The sequence below is a fragment of the Centruroides vittatus genome, unplaced genomic scaffold (genome assembly GCF_030686945.1).
Source record: "Centruroides vittatus isolate TY-2023 unplaced genomic scaffold, ASM3068694v2 contig_900, whole genome shotgun sequence".
NCBI lineage: Eukaryota > Metazoa > Arthropoda > Arachnida > Scorpiones > Buthidae > Centruroides > Centruroides vittatus.
This window is the reverse complement of record NW_027122591.1, coordinates 3045998-3055334: the sequence shown is the minus strand read 5'-3', so window position 1 is coordinate 3055334 and position 9337 is coordinate 3045998. Positions and strand designations below refer to the sequence as shown.

General features: G+C 33.0%; 1 non-coding gene across 1 annotated transcript; it reads left to right on the top strand.

Moving 5' to 3' along the window:
- The first annotated feature begins 8999 nt into the window (after window positions 1-8999).
- On the top strand, window positions 9000-9072 carry TRNAK-UUU (transfer RNA lysine (anticodon UUU)). The gene has a single exon. It is a non-coding gene; the product is annotated as a tRNA-Lys (tRNA).
- The last annotated feature ends 265 nt before the right edge of the window (window positions 9073-9337 follow it).

Here is a 9337-nt window from a genome sequence, read left to right as displayed (position 1 = left end):
AGGATAGACCAACATGAATAAGAAATGAGGAACAATGTCCTCATTTCTTATCCATGTTGGCAGTATGGGTACAGTATGTGTATCATACTGTACCCATATTGTTCTCAGACCACGACTTACAAAGAAGATTACTAGAAAAAGAAAAATCCCGAGAGTAGGGCATTATACAAGTAAGTAAAACTCGGAAAACACGCGGTAAGTCGTTGGTCAGGGGCGAACCCACGGCCAACTATCAGTGTACTGTGGCTTTATCCACACTGGTGATCCTAAGAATTATATACATAACGAGCGTTTAATTAAATTTATCTTTATTTAATTCATGTAAATTTATATTAATCATTAAATATTTTCCACAAATTTTGTTTATTCAGCCAATTTTTGGTAACTCAATGTATAGAAAAAGGTAATTAAACAGATTCAATTTAGTATTTTACCTATTTAGAAAAATAAATTTGCCTAGATCGGCTGAATTAACTTTACAAATTAAAATAAATCGAAGGTCGGGTTTGTGAAAGCTTTAAAATTTGCAATGAAAATAAAATTAAAATAGAAAAAAGAAAATAGCAAAATTTGTAGGATTTGATATTGAAGAAAATTAGTATAAGATGGAATATATTTACAATATAAATATCCTATAAATTTTAAATGTATTATCAACTTGGCTAATTACTACTTTTATTGATATTTTCATCTTCGTATGAACGTACTATATATTTTAATTTACACTTAGGATTAAATTTAAAAATTAATATGAAAGAAAGGAAGCTAACTTAACGTTATACATGTTATCACATAGTTTAATTTATGCAAAAACATTTCTAAAAGGATTTTGAAGACAATGTAATAAATTCAAGCGTAGTATGCACGAGAGCAGAAAATAAAAAGTAAGAAAAAAAGCTAGGAATATTAAAAATAACCATTTGTATCTCTTCGCAAAACAACACAATTAATTTATTGTTATGTTAATACGAGGCACCAACAGTAAGATTATATATCAGCCCTACAGTTTCGCTTATAAGGCTACATCGGCTTACCTCCTTATTAATTACTGTTTGATAAGACAAATAGATTTGAAAGTAATGATAATCATTTCGTGCTCGCTTTCAGAAAAAATTTTTCTACCGGACTCGAATCCTGGACCATTAGGTTAAAAAGCCTAACACTACCGACTGAGCTACCCGGGCATTGCATGTTTAATATAATATGATAATAAATATTCGGTTAATGTTACCTTAGGTAGCCAAGATGGCGGCTCATCTCTAGTTCCAGCAAGAAAACAGTGGGACGCACGTTCTAACCTAACCTAACCTATTCTAATAAATTACCATAATTATTAGCAACCAAATTATTAGAATAGGTTAGGTTAGGTTAAAACGTGCGTCCCACTGTTTCCTTGCTGGAACTAGAGATGAGCCGCCATCTTGGCTACCTAAGTTAACATTAACCAAATATTCTTACATTTAATATTGTTATTTTAAAAAAGTTAGAATTTTATTTATTTTCTTAAACATCTATTTGTGTTTAATACGTCTACTAGAACTTATTATAACTCGGATGAATAATAAAATGTAGTTTACAAGACTAAAAATATGCCTTATGTAGTGCTTTTTCTCTAAAACAATTATAGCGGGTACGCATATATGGTGACTAAACAAATACAATTGTTTTTACTGAACAACTGTCTACAAAGTACTGCCTATCGATACTTTCTATACTATCTGCCGGTATGGCGTATCAGCTTGTCTCAGTTGAAAACTAATCCTGCTTATCTAGGATAGACCAACATGGATAAGAAATGAGGAACAATGTCCTCGTTTCTTATTCATGTTGGCAGTATGGGTACAGTATGTGTATCATACTGTACCCATATTGTTCTCAAACCACGACTTACAAAGAAGATTACTAGAAAAAGAAAAATCCCGAGAGTAGGGCAGCACGAATATTTCTTATCTACTTACTTAACACATACATTATAAGAACTAAAAAACAAAACAATAATTTAAAAAAATGTTTCATTAATTGTATTTAGAAGATAATTTAAGCTTAAATGAAACAAGATAGTTGATAATGCTGATAAATCATTGAAAACAAAGATGTCGCTATTGTGATTAGGATATTGGCAACGTGTTCACCTTCATTAAGAAGCAGAATGACGTTGACGAAAAATTTGAAAACGCTTTGTCACCTGCCGTATTGTTCGTGTTTCTGTGAATGCGATCCTTTAAATAAAATCAAATTTAACAATTATATAATTTGATTATCAATCATCATATGTTTGCATCGCTAAAAATTCTTGATTATACATTAAGCAAATCCGCTGTACTTTAATACAGTATCAATGTAAATATTTCCGTAATTGATTTTTTTTATGTTGAATATTGTTGCTTTTTACACAGTCCAATATCTAAAACTTTGCGTTTTGTGTTTTTTTTTATGCAGTCTGTTGTTGTTGTTATCAGTTTTCAATGAAACTTATTATTTCCCATCATGGAGGTTGCAGAAGGTATTAAATTACTTAAAAATGAAAAATAATTATATCATTCCTTTCCAGGATCATTTATTTTATAATATATTTCAAATATAATTAATTATATTCTAGAACACAGATCACTTTTTCTCGAAATCCCGGGATAAGCAAAACAGTAGGAAATGAGAAACCTTAGATAATTGTCGTTGAATTCTACACATTTCCGTTTTCTTGACTTATTCGACACTTCTATCATCCGCTAGGAAATCAGACGAATTAATATGAGCGAAAGAGAAATGATGTTCCACCGCTCTGTTACCTTATATATAAATGAGTAAGAACATACAATATTATATTTTATTAAAGAAATACGATAAGACCCGGGTAGTTCAATCGGTAGAGTGTTGTAGGCTTTTAACCTAACGGTCTGTGGTTCTATTCCCTGTATGGGTGTTGAAATTATATTTAGCCAAACGAAAGAGATTGAAGTGTCTTCATTTCATGTATTTTTTAAAAAATATTAAACTGTATATGACAGTTGATAGAGAAAATTTCGAACTCTAAGTGCTTCAGCCTTCCATCAATCACAAACAATGATCCGGATGTAGCCCGTTAGACTCTTTGGCGAATTCACGCTGACTGTGTTCTTGAATTTGTTCCTCCTTGACCTGCGCCATCTTTACCTGTAAAAGAATAAACAAACATCGTCATAATTACTGTGGTTCCAGCTTATGGTGCACTCTCTCTATATATTATATATTGTGAATTTTTATGACAACAATAGGTTTGGTTTATTTGTATACGACAACGCGACACGTGGGCGATGCCATGCGGGATGCCTCCAAGTCCAAGAAAGACATTCTATGTGAAACTGCCCTTATTTAGGTGTTACAAACCTGAAGAAAACCCGAAAAACTCCACGTGGCCAGATCGTTGGAGAGGAGCGAACTCTGACTAACTGCTAGTGGTTTTATGTCAACAATAATTTCCATTTTTAGATATTCGTAAACTTGCTAACAGATGTTCGGCAGCAAAATAATTCATCGGATAAACTTACAGATAATTCTGCATTATTACTATTTGGCTTGTTGTGATTCATTTTGTCTAAAAAAAATCCAGAACCAGTTGAGTATTTATGTTTAAGAAACACATTAGCAAAGTTTAAAAAATGTTCATATCTTGGAAGCTTTTTGAGATATGGTTCCCAACCCCTTAATATCTCTCGAACCAATGGTCCAATTTTCCTGAAAATTTCTAGAAACATTTCTTCTAACACACAAACATTCCTGCAAAATTTCAAAAATTTTCGATAAAAGGCACGGCAGTTATTGGGGTGGATGCACATGTGAGAAACCGTGTGTCAGGGGATTAAATCTCTCTGATCGCTTACTCGGCAACAGTCTGCAATGACCACCCACGCTGTAGTTTCGGGTGGCTTTTTATCGCGTGGCGAGAGGTGAGCAAGTCAACAGGTACTTGTGAGTGACAGGAGACAGGTTAAATAAAATAAACAAAGCATTTATTAAAATCTAAGCTTAACAAGGGCCGCTCTTAACTAAGTCTATTCTCGTAGCGAGAGAGAGTTCACAATGCTCTAGCAAGAATACCTCTATGAGGAAACGAACGATATGCATCGGATGGTTCGTAGAAATCGTAGTCCTAGTCGATGTGACGATATGGCGAGCTGTATGGAAGTTCGAAGCCGTGATCTGTCTTCTACCGGAATCTTCTCCTTTCGTTGAATTGGGTCCGTTGTATGGAGGTCCAGGAGACGGAATGCGCACAGTGACAAGTATGTGCAAGTTCTTGTCCACTTAAACAAGACAATAATTTTTTTTCTTTCAACAAAAAACCTGGTATAAACTATTTTGAGAAAAATATCATAATAATTTATATAGGCCTAAATAAAATTTAATAATTTAGCTTTTTCTTGCTGTCTATCTTCCCGAGAAAGGAAGATAGACAGCAAGAATCTCAGTCTCATCGGGCTGTTCAAGTGGAGTTTCCGGGTTTTAGTATTACCTGAATAGGGGCCAGTTTCTTATAAAAGACAATCCGGAAAACATTTTCTCTTTGCAGATTGCCTGTCTGTCGAGTTAGCGCGTACGAATAAAATCAAACTATAGAGTTCTTTGGTAACTGTGTGAATACTGAAAAATCTGCAAAAATGCTGAAGCAAATGAATGAGATGTAATTATTTATAACATCGATTGATAATTTTACAATTCAAAACTTCTGTATAAATGTTATTCACGTGTATTTTGCGCATAAAACTTCATTAGATTTCCAATCATATGCCAACATTCAGGGACGAATCTAGGTTTTTCGGGGCGGCCTAGGGCTTATTGAAGTTTAATGGGACTCCATTTTTACTATTTTTACCAAACCTAACATAACCTATTAATTATTTTTTACTATACGATAAGTGCTCATTGTTAATAGAAAAGTATTAAAAATTTATGATGATAATTCAATTTTTGTGGGCACTTGACACTTGAGGACCCAGAGCTTAAGCCCTATTAGTCCCTATGTAAGTCAGCTCCTGCCAACAGTCATTCATAAAATTCGACTTTAAGTTTCATCATAATTGCTTCTGATCGCCCTTTCTTTAAGTGTTAATTTTTCTTTTCAATATAGTGTGATCGTATACAAATTTTACGTAAATCATCGTAAGAATACACAGCTTAAGTCTTATTTTAGTGTAGAATAATTTAATAGGCTATTACAATATAATATATTTAAATAAAATAGATAAATGCCATTGTTATCGAACGAAATGTAAATCATTACTCACAATCATTTATAAATATTTCTTAACAGAATTAAATATAAAACTTAAAAATTCTTAGAGGTCATTGCTCCATTTTATTATTGAAAGAATATCTGGCATTGTTCGTACATAATCTATATTTAGAGAATGATGTAACTGTTCAAACAGTTCTTTCAGATTCATTCGACTGTATCATTGACCTTTAACTAAAATCGCTTCAAATACCCGGTATTTACTCAGACACGTCTGTTAACAGCTTTTTTTTTTTTTTTTTTTTCTACTAAAACTTTCCAAAAATAACAAAACTTTAAATACAGAGATAATAATATTTTTCGTACGACACTAATAGAAATTTTAATGTTCCTTATTGATCACATACTTATTTTATTTCATTTATGTTATAACTAATTCTTAAAAAAAAAAATTAAAATAAGTACTTCAGAACACATAAACATTATTTTTTATCGAAACTAGAATTTAAATTACTATCAAATTATTCTAGAATAGTTATTACATTTGATTATTTATAGAATAATTGTTATATCTAGTTAACGCAAACATTGCTAGAAATAGAAGTAAAAACGACTACTCCTAAACAAGGAGTCCAACACTGGACCGTTAGGTTAAAAGCCTAACGCTCTAGAGACTGGGCTATTCCTACAGTGTTTCTTACAAGACCTAAATTTTTAGAATATCAGATGCAAACCGTTGCAACATTATTTATCTTCTTACATTCGCAACTTCTCGTGACAAGTGCTCTCGGAGGAATCCTGAGGAATCTTATATGAATTTCCAGTAGACACTTGATGTTAAGAATTTTGACAGCATCTAGCGGTGACTTTACTGTGTCAAATGACTAGTAGTCTTCACTGTGCCAAAAGGGTACCCCTTTTGGCACAGTGAAGACTAGTGCTAAAGTGAAGCTCTTCACTCTTGCCAAAGGGCAACTCTGCTCAAAGGCACTGTAAAAGACAAAGGGCAGCTCTTCACTGTGCCAAACGGCACAGTGAAGAATGCCAAAAGGGTGAACCTTTTGGCAGCCTTCTGGTGCTAAGTCAGAGATTTGTTTTCCTTTTTTATTTATTGTTTTATCGATTCTTATATATTTGAATTATATAGCATATCCTCTCTAACAGTGCATTCATTCTTCGCTTTCTACACGATCTCTAGCAGTGGTTTCCAAAGTGAGCGCTATCAGCTCCAATGGGTGGTGAGTAAATCTAGACGACGAAAAGAAGCAGGTGGCGAAAGGGGGAGCACTGGAGGCAGAACCGAAATTCTGATCATAGGCGAGGGTTCGGGTCACTGACAATCATTTTCCCTCTTCTTCGTTAAACGGGTAAGAAGAAACATTGCATTTAATAGTTTCCAGATCATCTGGGAACTATTAAATGCAAACCATTAATCTGGAAACCATGTTCTCAACATCTGGACCAAATGTTGAGAACAATGTATGGTGAGAAAACAAAGTGTGAGGTTCGTAGAAAAGCTTTACTAGGAACATTTCCAAGCGTTTCTCATACAAGGGAAAACGGATTGGGGTCATTGCATATAAATTTATGAATCCAAGGGATCGATGGTTCAAAAAAAATTTGAGAATCACTGATCTCTCAGTTTCCGAGTTGAAATCCCACTTTTAGGGTTCCTTAACATAGGACAGTTGTCAGTGAACTCTTTTACACATGATAATTTTCACCCAGCCTGAAAACTGTTGCATGATGACTGAATAATTTTTGATACTTTTTCGGGTCGATTATAACAAGTTTTCTTGCTTCCTCCTCAATAAGATCAGAAACTCGATCCCGAAATAGGAATGGATGCTCTTTAATTGAAAAAATAACTTTTGTTTTTCCACGTTTGAAGGCGCTCTATTTGAAGGGATCCAAGAAATAGACGTATAGTATATTGTAATCATTGAACCGTTAAGATTTTGTCCTCTGCACTCATTCGTTTAGAGCCTAATTATGGAAACGGAAGTTAGATCAATCTCGTAACAAGTTTTAATTTTTTTTTTTATTATAATAACCCTTTATTGATTTGCTTCTGCCGACATCCGTAAAAATAAGCCCATCTTAAACCCTACAGGTCTTATAATCTAGGCAACCAAATGTTGTAGCTAGTAGATATAAGCTATCTTTCGGGGGTAATTGCATTTAAATTATCTCACACAAATTTTTACGTAGAAACGTTTCAAAATTTCAGATAACACGAATCAAATTATATGAAACAAGTGTTTATGTTCTTTATATCATCAAAAACTCTATCACTGTGATAAAATTTTACTTTTATCTATAATTATCAATAAAAGTCTCTATCTAGGCTTTTAAGAAAATAGACCATTCACTTAACAAAATTTTTTAAATGAATATTTTATATTTTAGATATATTAGATAAAATTTTGTTCATATAAAACATTTGTAAATAGATAAACCGTAATCAGTAGCCGAATGTAGTTAGTCACGGGTTCGCACCCGGTAAACTCCACGTGGCCAACCCACGTGGAGTTTACCGAGTTTACGTGTATAACACTTGATGCCAGCAGATCGTTCATGTGTGATTTGCCTTATCGTATCAAGCTTGACTTTAGATAGCAATAACACAGAAATTTATCTATGAATTCCGATTCGTGTTTCATTATATCTTTTGTTTTCTGTTGTGCAATTTTTAAAGGTGATGCCAAATATAATAATTAAAGCTTTCGTGTCAATAAACTCAAGCAAATTGTCGTCAATCTACGATCCATGGTCAGAAGGCGATTTACCGAAATTATTTAAATGACACGTAATCGATAGTTTTAATTAACTGATGCATCGTTATATTTACGTATATCATAATCACAGGTTGAAAGTCGCTAATTAAAATCACATTTTCGATTAAATTACAGCAACACGTAGGTCTAATAAAGATCAAGAGGTAGATATTCCCATCATTAGAATATCTTCGTGTGTCCATATACAATGGCTTTACCCATCATTACGGTAGCTTTATAAAGATAAGTAAGCTATAAGCTGTTGCACCATTAATTCGATGCGACATTCGAACGTTCCTCTCTCGATGACGGTATAATATGCGTGTAATATCTGAACCGACTCTTATTAGCGAACAGAAGTTACAGCCAAAGTTATCTCAATTTTTAACATTTATTGAAGATTTAAATAAGTACTTGTAAATACTGAACTGTACTTGTAAGTACTGAACTGTATATAGGCCTACTACAAAATTTAATTTCTAAAGTATTTTATCCAATTTGAATGAAAACCCAATTAAAGCTAGAAAAGTTTTGAACTAACGGAGAAAAATGTGATGCACTCATAACAGAGCCAGTCACGTATACTTTATTGAATGAAAATAAAACTAGTCAAAACTGTTGAACGATATTATTCCTCGAAACGTGTCAGTTCACTGGAGGGGAAATGAGTACAGACTGGACCATAGAGAGCTTGTATGGCGCTCGGAATAGAGAGGGTCTTTTTTTGTCATTTCTCCGAACAAATGAAATATTAGAATGTTTCTTTATTAATTAAAAAAACGCTCTTAAAGATTTTATGTTCTGTTAGTAAAAAATCATGTAATTTATAGAGATAGAAGTCACTACGAATCCCCTAAGTTTTCTCCGGTCCCGGAGAAAAATCCTTAGCTCCCCTCTTTCGATGGACCTGGATATAAAAGAAAAACGTGTAGGAAAACAAAAGTTAAAAAAAAATCTAGGAAATTTGAGAAAATAAAACTTATAATAGTTTAATAAAGAAACGAAATGCAGTTGCCCGGGTAGCTCAGTCGGTAGAGCGTTAGGCTTTTAACCTAACGGTCCAGGGTTCGAGTCCCTGCGCGGGCGTAAATTTTACTAATTTATAAAAAGGAAATACAATAGACAGAACAATCCTTCTTTCTGTTTTAGTTTATTTTATTAATTTATTTAAAAAACGTTAGATTTGCGTTATTATTATTATTTAATTTATACGCTTAATTAGGAATTGTAGCTTCGATAATCTTTAAGATAACAGGTTATTATAGAAATGATGAATAAAACTAAAATACGAAGCTGTAAAAGTGAATAAAGATGCACAATAAGATTATCCCTGTAAGATTATCTAAATGAT